The sequence below is a fragment of the Manis javanica genome, chromosome X, assembly GCF_040802235.1.
Source record: "Manis javanica isolate MJ-LG chromosome X, MJ_LKY, whole genome shotgun sequence".
Lineage (NCBI taxonomy): Eukaryota > Metazoa > Chordata > Mammalia > Pholidota > Manidae > Manis > Manis javanica.
Window position 1 is genome coordinate 77554621 of NC_133174.1, and position 10298 is coordinate 77564918.

Below are 10298 nucleotides of genomic sequence, written 5' to 3' on the forward strand. Positions count from 1 at the left end.
TTGGACACTTTAAAAAGGATGGGTATGAGCTCTTCTTTAAATGTTTGGTAGAATTCAGCTGTGAAGCCATCTGGTTCTGGAGTTTCTTTTGGGTAGAGTTTATTTTTATACCAATTCAATTTCATTACTGGTAATTGGTCTGGTCAGATTTTCTGTTTCTTCCTGGGTCACTCTGAGAAAGGTGTAATTTCCTAGGAATTTGTCCATTTCTTCAAGGTTGTCCAATTTATTGGCATATAATTTTCCATAGAATTCTGTAATTCTTTGTATTTCACTTGTAACCTCTTTTTCATTTATTTTGTTTATTTGTGTACTCTCTTTTATTCTTGATAATTCTTGCAAGAGGGTTATATTTTCTGTTTATCTTCTTGAAGAGCCAGCTTTTGGTTTTAATGATTTTTTTTCTATTTTTGCATTTTTCCTTATTTTATTTATTTCTGCTCTGATCCTTATTAAGTCCCTCTGGCTAACTTTGGGTTTCATTTGCTCTTGTCCTCGTTTCTTTAGTTGTGAGTTTAGACTGCTTATTTGGGATTGTTCTTATTTCTTACAGTAGGCCTGTATTGTTATTTACCAGCTCTTAGAGCCACTTTTGTGGCATTCCAAATATTTTGAACTATTGTATTTTTTTTCATTTGTCTCCATGCATTATTTGATTTGTTTTTATTTGTTCATTGATTATTTAGAAGCATGATGTTTAGCCTCCATGTGTTTGCAGGGTTTTTTTGTTCATATAATTGATTTCAGTTTACCACTGTGATCTGAAAAGATGTTTGATACAATTTCAATCTTTTTGAATTTATTAAGGCTTATTTTCTGTCCTAATATATGATCTATTCTGGAGAATATTCCATGAGCAGTTGAGAAAAATATGTATCCTGATCGTTTTGGATGGGACATTGTGTATATATCTGTTAAGTCCATCTGTTCTAATATGTTACTCAATGCCTCTGTTCCCCTCTTTATTTTCTGTTTGAATGACTTGTCCATTCATATATGATGTGTTAAAATCTGTTAATATGATTCTGTTGCTCTCTATTTCCCCCTTTATATCTGTTAGTAATTGTTTTATATATTTAGTTGTTCCTATATCGGATGTGTAGATATTTATAATTGTTATATCTTTTTCTTGGACTGATTCCTTTATTATTATGTAATAATATCCAAATGAAATGTCGTTCTTTGTCTTTTGTTACTTTCTTTGTTTTGAAGTCAATTTTATCTAAGTACTGCTGCTCTTGTCCTCCCTTTTATTTGCATGAAATGTCTTTTTCCATCCCTTCAGTTTCAGTCTGTGCATTGTTAGGTCTGCAATGAGTCCCTTGTAGACAGCATATACATGGTGTTTATTTCTTTATCCATTCAGCCACCCTATGTCTTTTGATTGGTGCATTTAGTCTATTTATATTTAAGGTAATTGTTTGTAGGTATATCCTTATTGCCATTTTATTAATTGTTTCCTAGTTGTTTCATAATTCTTCTCTCTTCCTTTTTTCCTATCTCTCTTAAGCTCTTCTCTCATTATTTGATGGTTTCCTTTAATGTTATGCTTGGATTTCTTTCCTTTTCTAATTTTTTGTGTATCTTCTATAGACTTTTGATTTATAGTTATCATAATGTTCGTAAATAGTTTCTTAAAATATAACACTCTATATTAAGTTGATGGTTGCTCAATTTTGAACACAATCTAAAGGTACTCTTCTTTTATTCTTCTTCCTCCTCCACACTTTATGTATTAGATGTCATAATCTACATCTTTTGTGTATTCCTTGACTAAGACTGTATATAGTTAATTTTGCTACTTCTGCTTCTTTCTAACTTCATACTTGCTTAATAAGTAGTTGGTCTACTACCTTTACTTTACATTTATTTTTACTGATGAAAAATATTTAGATATAAGAACATTTCCATCTACAGAAGTCTCTTTAACATATTCTGTAAGGCCAGTTTAGTACTGATGAATTCTTTTAACTCTCATTTGTCTGGGAAACTTTTAATCTCTCCTTCAAGTCTGAATGGTAACCTCACTGTGTAGAGGATTCTTGGTTGTGGTTTCTTCCCTTTCAATACATTAAATATTTCATGCCACTCCTTCCTGGCTTGTAACATTTTTGCTGGGAAATCTGCTGATAACCTTATAGAGTTTCCCTTATAGATAATTGTCTGCCTCTCTCTTGCTTTTTTAAGATTCCCTCTTTATCTTTAAGTTTTGCCATTTTAATTACTATATGTCAGTATTGTCTTCCTTGGGTTCCTTTAGTTAGGGGCTCTCTGCCCTTCCAGGACCTGAGTGTCTATTTTCTTCCCCAGATTGGGGAATTTTCCAAAACTTATTTCTTCAAAGACACTTTCTACTTCTTTGTCTCTCTCTTCTCCTTCTTCTACACTTATTATATGAATACTGTTTCTTTTGGAGCTGTTCCACAGTGCTCTTAGCATTCTCTTGATTCTAGAGATTGTTTTTTTTATCTCTGTTCCTCAGCTTCATTTTTTTTATTGTTGTCCAATTTCCATCTTATTGATTGCCTTCCCTACTTGCAGCAACCCCTTATTCATTCCCTCTATTGCATTTTTCATTTCAGTTACTGAATTCTTGAGTTCTGAGTGGTCTTTTTCAAATCTTATAATTCTGTGTTGAAATTGTCCCTGAGGTCATTGATACTTTTCCACAGGTCAGTGAGTGTATTTACAACTGTTACTTTGAAATTTTTATCAAGAAGATTGGTGATCTCCATTTTATTTAGCCCTCTTTCTGGTGTCTTATGTTATGGAACATATTCCTCTGACTCCTCATTTTATCTGGCTTTTGTGTTTCTTCCTTTGTATTAGGTAGATATGCTATTCCTCCTGGTTTAGAGAATAATGGCTTTATGAAGAAGGTGTACCTGGTGTCCAGAAGCTCAATACTCTTTGCTCACTAGTGCCTGGTTCACCTTTGTGGTCAAGCCACAATTCTTGGTGGGGCCACTTTCTGCCTCTCTATGGGCAGTGGATTATCTCCATCAGCAGAGGCTGATAGCTCATCTCTGCATGCCCTTTGTGTTCTGTGAGGTGATTCTGCTGGGATCACTGTGGGCAGGGATCTTCTCTGCCTGCTGGGCAGAAATTGAAGCTGCAGCTTGGGAGGCCACACAGTACAGGGACACTGCTAGAAAGAGTTTGCTGTCTGGGTCAGGTGCACAGAGATATGTGCCATGGGGCTGAGCCACCAGTGAGGAACATTTGGAGTTGGCTACCATGAGCACCTGACCAGCTGGGTTAGAGAGGTGTCACCCATCTGTCCTCCTCTGAAGAGAGGTCCCTCCAAATCATAGCATGCTTTCAACGGCTGGTAAATCTTTCAAACTACCCCTTGTGTGTTGAGTCTCAGCAAGACCAATGGCACATGCCTGTCCTCCACAAGTGGCTGGAGTCTTAGCCTCCAAGAGTGCTGCAACTCTAACTGGTGTCCAACTCTGTTAATGACCAAAGTCTAATGCAATGTGGACTCATGTTCCCAGAGAAGATCTCCAGGGCAAGGTGTGCAAATTTTCTGAGCACTTATTCCCTCCCCATTCCATTCCTCTTCATTTGGCTTGTAGGCTGGAATAAGGGAAGGGATTGGGTCCTGCTCAATCACAGCTCTGGCACTTTACCCTTCTCAGTATGGCCTTCTCTTCTTCATCAAGTGTAGCTGATCTGTTTTGCAGTCTTCAGGGCATTTTCCAGGTTAGTTGTATTTGTCATAGTTGTTTCCTTGCTGTGTGGGAGGAAGTTTCCACCTTGCCTTCCCACTCCAACATCTTTTCCACCACAAATCAATCACTTGTGTTTCTGTGCTATCAGTCTTAATGTCTCCTCTTTCATTTATAATTTTAGTTATTTGATTCCTTCCTTCTTTTTCTTGGTAAATCTAGCCATACATTTGTCTATTTTGTCTATCTTTTCAAAATAACAGCTCTTAGTTCCATTAATCTTTTCTATTCCCTTTTCAATTTCTATTTCATTTGTTTCTGCTCTGCCCTTTATTATTTCCTTCTTCCCACTATATTTGAGTTTCATTTGTTCTTTTACTTTTTCCTTGAGGTATAAAGTGAGGTTGTTTATTTGAGATCTTTCTTGTTTCCCAATGTAGGTATTTATCAACATGAACTTCCCTCTTAGAACTGCTTTTGCTGCATCTGATGAGTTTTTGTATGTTGTACTTCCATTTTCATTTTTCTCAAGATACCTTTTGATTTCTCTCTTGATTTCTTCATTGACCCATTGGTTGTTCAGTAGCATGTTGTTTAGTCTCCACATGTTTGTAAATTTTCCAGTTTTCTTCTTGTAATTCTTTTCTAATGTCATAACATTGTGGTTGGAAAAGATGCAGGATGATTTCCTTTCTTTTTTTACAATCCAGATGTCTTTATTTTCTTTACATTTATCAAGCCATGAATTGATAGGGAATGGATTCCTGAAATGCAGGCTCCTTTCCATTTGTTCTCACAGAGTGTGCTTCTCTGTGTGGAGTTGACTGGTGTATCAATTGAACCCAAGTACCTTTCTCTTTGGCTTCCTTCTTTTTGTAATTATTTTCCTTTACAAGCTTCAGGAAGCTATCCAGACTCTTAGAGAGCTTCAAATGCCCACTACACACATTATCTCTGCAAAAATCTTGCTCTTGTTTGTTTATAACAATGCCAACATCATGCTGGGTAACTTTGTAGATTCTTCTTGTTTTGCCACAGTAACTATTGTGGGACATTCCTTTCTGAACAGTGTCCATTCCTTTGATCTCTACTGTACCACCTTTCTTGTAGATTTACATGTATGTGACCAAAGGAACAACTTTATGTTTTCTAGAAGGTCTAAAGAGCACATAGTGGGTGCTTCTCCTCTTCCTTTTGTATTGGTGATATTTGCGAATTACTGGAAGATGGCAGTTCCATCTGAAAGGCAATATGATTTCAATATTTTAGAATTTGCTGAGACTTGTTTCACGACCTAATGTGATATATCCTGGAGAATATTCCATGTGTTTTTGAGAATAATGTGTAGTATGCTGCTGCTGGATGGAATGTTCTGTAAAGTTCTGTTAAGTTGATCTGATGTGTCAATTTAAATACAATGTTTCCTTATTGATTTTCTCTCTGAATTATATGTCCTTTTGAAAGTATTGATGGTCTCTTCTATTTTTGTATTTTTGTCCATTTCTAACTTCAGGTTTGTTAATATTTGCTTTATATTTAGGTACTCCTATATTAGATACACAGATATTTACAAATGTTATATCCTCTTGTATTAACCCTGTTATCATTATACAGTGACTTCTTTGGGGGTGGCTCAAGTTGGTTACATAGGAAGACTCTGCACTAACTTCCCCCCACAGATACAACAAATCTAAAGCTATGAACAGTTCCTTCTGAAAAAGACAACTAGCTAAACTGGTCCTGTACCACAAAAGATAAAAGAACCACATCAAGACATGTAGGAGAGGCAGAAACATGGTCTTGCCAAAAACCTCACTCCAAGCATGGTGACCCACAATAGGGAAGTATCTCAAGTCCGGACTTTCTCCCAAAACAGAGAATGGTTTGTGCCCCACATCAAACATCCCAACCCTTGGGAGCTGCATTAGAGAAATGAACCCCCAAAATGTCTGCAATAGAAAACCAATGGGGCTTATATCCAAGGAACCCCAAAGTCTGTAGGGAACTGTAGGGTTGGGTATTTGGCAGTCCTTGGCTCCCTCTCCCTACCCACTCCAACTCCTCTCCTCCCACTGGGAGCTGGGTTGAGGGGTGCTTGGTTCCCACCAGGCCATGGCTTGTATCTTACCCCCTTCACGAGGCGCTGGGCTTTTGCAGGTGTAAATGTAGCCTGGATGTTGTCCTGTATCTTCTGGTCTCTCTTTTAGGGATAGTTGTATTTGTTGTATTTTCAAAAATATATATGATTTTTGGAGGAGATTTACACTGCTTTACTCATGCCGCCATCTTGGCTCCTTCTCTCAATACATTTTAAAAGATTGAAATCATACATATTGTGGTATATAACCACAATGGAGTGAAATCAGAGATCAATAACAAGGAATACTGGAAAATTCACAAATATGTGTAAATAAATAACACATTTTCAATAAAACAACAAAAAAATGAGTCAAAGAAGAAATCACAAGGGAAATTAGAAAATACAAGATGAGTGAAAATAAAAAAACAACATACCAAAACTTATGGGATATAGTGAAAGCAGTGCTAGGAGGGAAATTCATAGTTGTAAACACCTACCTTTAGAAAGATCAAGAGTAAGACAAGGATGCCCACTTCCATCATATCTATCCCACACTACATTGGTATTTCTAGCCAACGCAATCAGGCAAGAAAAATCATCTAAATTGGAATGTAAGAAGCACAGTTATCTCTATTCACAGATGATTTTATCTTACATATAAAATCCCAAGAATACACCTAATTATCAAATTCAGCAAAGTTGTAGAATACAAGGTCAACACACAGAAATCAGTTATAATCCTACACACTAGCAATTAATAATTCAAAAATGAAATTAGGTAAATAATAGTATCTGTAATAGCAACAAAAAGATGAAAATACTTATGAATAAATTTAACTAAGGGGTTGTAACACTTGTACAATGAAAACTATAAAACATTGCCTGAGGAGGTTAATGAAGACTAAATAAATGGAAAGACTTCCCATGTACATATGTACATGGATTGAAAGACTTAATATTGTTAAGATGACAATACTCATGGAGTGGTCTATTGACTCAATCCAGTCCTTACCAAAATCTCAACAGTCTTTTTTGCATAAATGAAAAGGCTAATCCAAATATTCACACAGGGAACTGCAAGGGAACCCAAATACCCAAATGATGTTGAAAAAGAAAGAACATTGTGCACTTCATTTAGGTAGACACCAATGGTTAAGACGGTAGCAAAGTTTTGGCATTATGTGTAATACTGGTTCTTGAATAAGTTAAACGTAACATTGTTATATGAACCAGCAATTACACTCCTAGGTATATACCCAAAAAGAATTAAAAACAGGTGTTCAAATGAGAACTTGCATATGAGTGTTCATAGCAGCACTATCCATGACAGCCCCAAAGGGAAAACACTCGCTTTCATGTCAACTGATTAATCGGTAAACAAAATGTGGTATAGGCATACAATGGAATGTGATTCAGGCACAAAAATTAGTGAACTACTTACACACACTGAAACATGGATGAAAATATGCTAACTGAAGAAGCCAGGCACAAAAGGCCCTATTTCATATGATTCCCCTCATGAAATAACTAGAAAAGGCAAATCCACAGGGACAGAGCACTGATTAGTGGTTTCTAGGGGTGTAGGGGATGGGCAATAGAGAGTGCTTAATGGGGATAGGGTCTCCTTTGGGACTGATGAAAATGTTTGGAACTATATATGTGGTTGTACAACATTGTGAATATACTAAATGCTGCTGAAATGTGCAGTTTAAAATGGTTAGTTTATGTTATGTGAATTCCACCACAATAAAAGGAAATCTCACGGAAAATATTTAAAGAGAACACTCTGCCCTCTGAGGCTCCTGCTTTCCAGCCCCCAAGCCCACTGCTGTTTCTCCAGCTAACCATTTCTCCTCCTGCAGTTACAAGGAATTTTCTGTGGGCTCACAGCCCCTTCTCTATCCCATTCCTGTTTCACTGTGAGACCTCAGCATCGGCATAGCAGACAACTGTAATCCACTGACCTCAACCACCTCTCTGTCATCTTCTCCCTGTACCCCTGGGAAGCTAACCCAAATTGCTCCAGGAAGTCTTTCCCAGAGAATTTGAAATTGGAGCAGAGACATAGAGAGAGAGAAAGTGGTTGGAGCTGACGTCCTGAGAGCAGCTCCTTAAAGCTAGTCTGAGTTCCTGCCAATGAGATTCCACAGAGGTGCTCTGGTTCCTGTTCTTCCTATTCCTTGGATATTCAGCTCCCAGCTTCGATTCTGGGAGCTCCTCCACATCTCTCCAATGAGGCCCCCCATTATCATCAGAGCTGCATTTTCTCACTTATGTTTAAAGGTGGCCACAGGGTAGTCAGTCACTTCTGATGGTCTGGGGCAACCTTGAGCCTGGAAACCAGTCCTCTGATCTTGATACTATGGGCCTCTGGACCCAGAAAGAGTCTTCAGGCCTCTCCCCAGCCTTGCTGATGGGGTCCCCTAGTGCATGTAGCCAAGGCACAGAGATGCCAAGGAAACCCAGCTGAGAAAATGGTCCTGCATGTCACTAAATGGCGGTGGTACTTGGACTCCCGACCTCACCACGGCTCTGTCATGGATGGGAGAGTACCTGTTAGCAGAGAGCGTTTTCCTCCCAGTTGTCTTGGGCATATCTGAGATTATTTGGAAGACTTGGCGAACCATAGATCCCTTCAATATGTCACCCCCGCTGAGAGTTCTGTAAGCTTTCCCCCTGGCACTGCAAAAGGTTTCCTCTACAAGAGTCTGTCTGTGTGTGTGTCTCTCCCTGTCTCCCTTTCCACTCGCCCCACTCCCTACCTTCTCTACTGTGTTCTTCAGGGTAATGTCCTCAGAGAGGTCATACTGAATCATCCAGCCTCTACTAGTGAGTTGAAGGCAAGTGCAAGAATCAACTCAGATGTGGGCTTAGAATTTGGTGGAGATGACATTTCAGCTCAGTGCGGAGAAGTGCGGATTACTCAATAGCCAGTTCTGGGACACCTGACTAAAACTTTGGAGAGAATACAATGTTAGATCCCCATGTTCTTTCTCACCAAGGTAAATTCCCAGTAGATTAAGATTTTAAGGTAGTAGAAGATGTTGTGGGTGTACATTTTTATAGTTTCATAATGAGTAGGGCTCTTCATAGGAAACAACATCAAGAAGTTATAACGAAGTAAATTGATCACTTAAACACATACGACAATGTTAAACTTCTATGCAGAAAGGACCATGAAGAAAGCTAACATGAAGCCATGTGGAGGAAAAGTGTTTTCCAGTGATCACAAAGGTCTGATACTCGAAACATGTAACAGAGCACAGAAGTGTTTGTTTAAAACATTTCACCAATGTGTATTTGAGGTTTCTTTGCAATTTGTGTAGCTTGCCTTATGCTATTTCAGCCAGCACCATTGCTGTTATGGCTGAATGCTGCAAAACAGTGTTTTCATGTTAAATCTGAGGAATCTATTTCATTCCCAGTCTGTGTGCACGAGGAGTGTGGCACTCTGCACTCTGAAAAGAGTCTGGACTGGAGAGGGAATGATGGAAGCTCTAGGTGCGTAAAAGCAGCCCTGAAAGCCCTGAGCCAGGAAGAATTGGTCAAAGGCAGTGGGCACCAGGCCCTGGGTCCCTGAGACGCTGGGAGGTGGCAGAGAAGCGGAGGCTGTGGCAGAGGAGGTTGAGGAGAGGTGGCCAGAGGGGTGGGAGGGACCCCAAAGGTGCCACTCCCACCCCTTCCAGGATGCAAGGAAGAGGGAGTGACGTGCAGTCCCAGAATGCTGGCTGCACCTGTCACCGGGGTTGTGGAGACCAGGGGCAGAGAGTTTTGGTGGGGCAGAGTTTAAAAAGGCAATGGGAAGGAGGACATCAGGGACAGCATGTCTGACCACTTTTGCGACCCTGGCTGGGGAGAGGAGGAGAAGCCAGGTTTGTGGCTGGAGGAGTTTTGGTGGGGGTGAGGTGGGGGGCGGCTGGAGGAGGGGATTGTTCAGAGGCAAGAGGGGGTGGGCTTTGGGTACCTGCCCGGTGAGGATGCAGGATGGAGGACAGACAGAGGACAGAGGATGGACAACAGAGGATGGAGGACAGACAACCGAAGATGGCGGCACTGAGGCCCGAGGGAGAAGAGCTCAGGCTGAGGAGCGAGGCTTCGCCTGGGAGCAGCCAGGACCTCCTTGTGAGCCCAGCGCTCACCCACCCGCCAGAACCCGCTTCACCCAGGTTCTCACCGCTCTAGACAGAGACGCCCCCTGTTGGAAGCACAGGTTGTACCAAAAGCTGAAACAGATGGATCACCAGCCTCGCATCCACCCACAGCTAAGAGTGGCAGAACCGGTGAGGAGGGGGGTTCCCAGTGCAAAGCTGGCCTCCTGTCGAGTGGGCCGGCTGACGCTCAGGTCTCAGGTCTCTGTCTCGGGTTGAACCCTGGGCCGGGAGGCACAGGGGAAGTTACCAGGCCCCACACCTGGACCCCTTTCATTAGTGCCTTGCTTGGGGCACTGTGAGGGGTGGGGGTGATGGGAACACCTACCCCACCCCAGCAGCAGCAATATATGCCCACCCTCCTGCCCTTGGGCCCAGGTGCTGTGACAGCTACCG

The 10298-nt window shown here is 40.6% G+C and overlaps 1 pseudogene; it reads right to left on the reverse strand.

The window, feature by feature from the left end:
- Positions 1 to 4408: 4408 nt before the first annotated feature.
- LOC108404093 (large ribosomal subunit protein eL21-like) lies at positions 4409 to 8381 on the reverse strand (annotated as a pseudogene).
- Positions 8382 to 10298: the final 1917 nt, after the last annotated feature.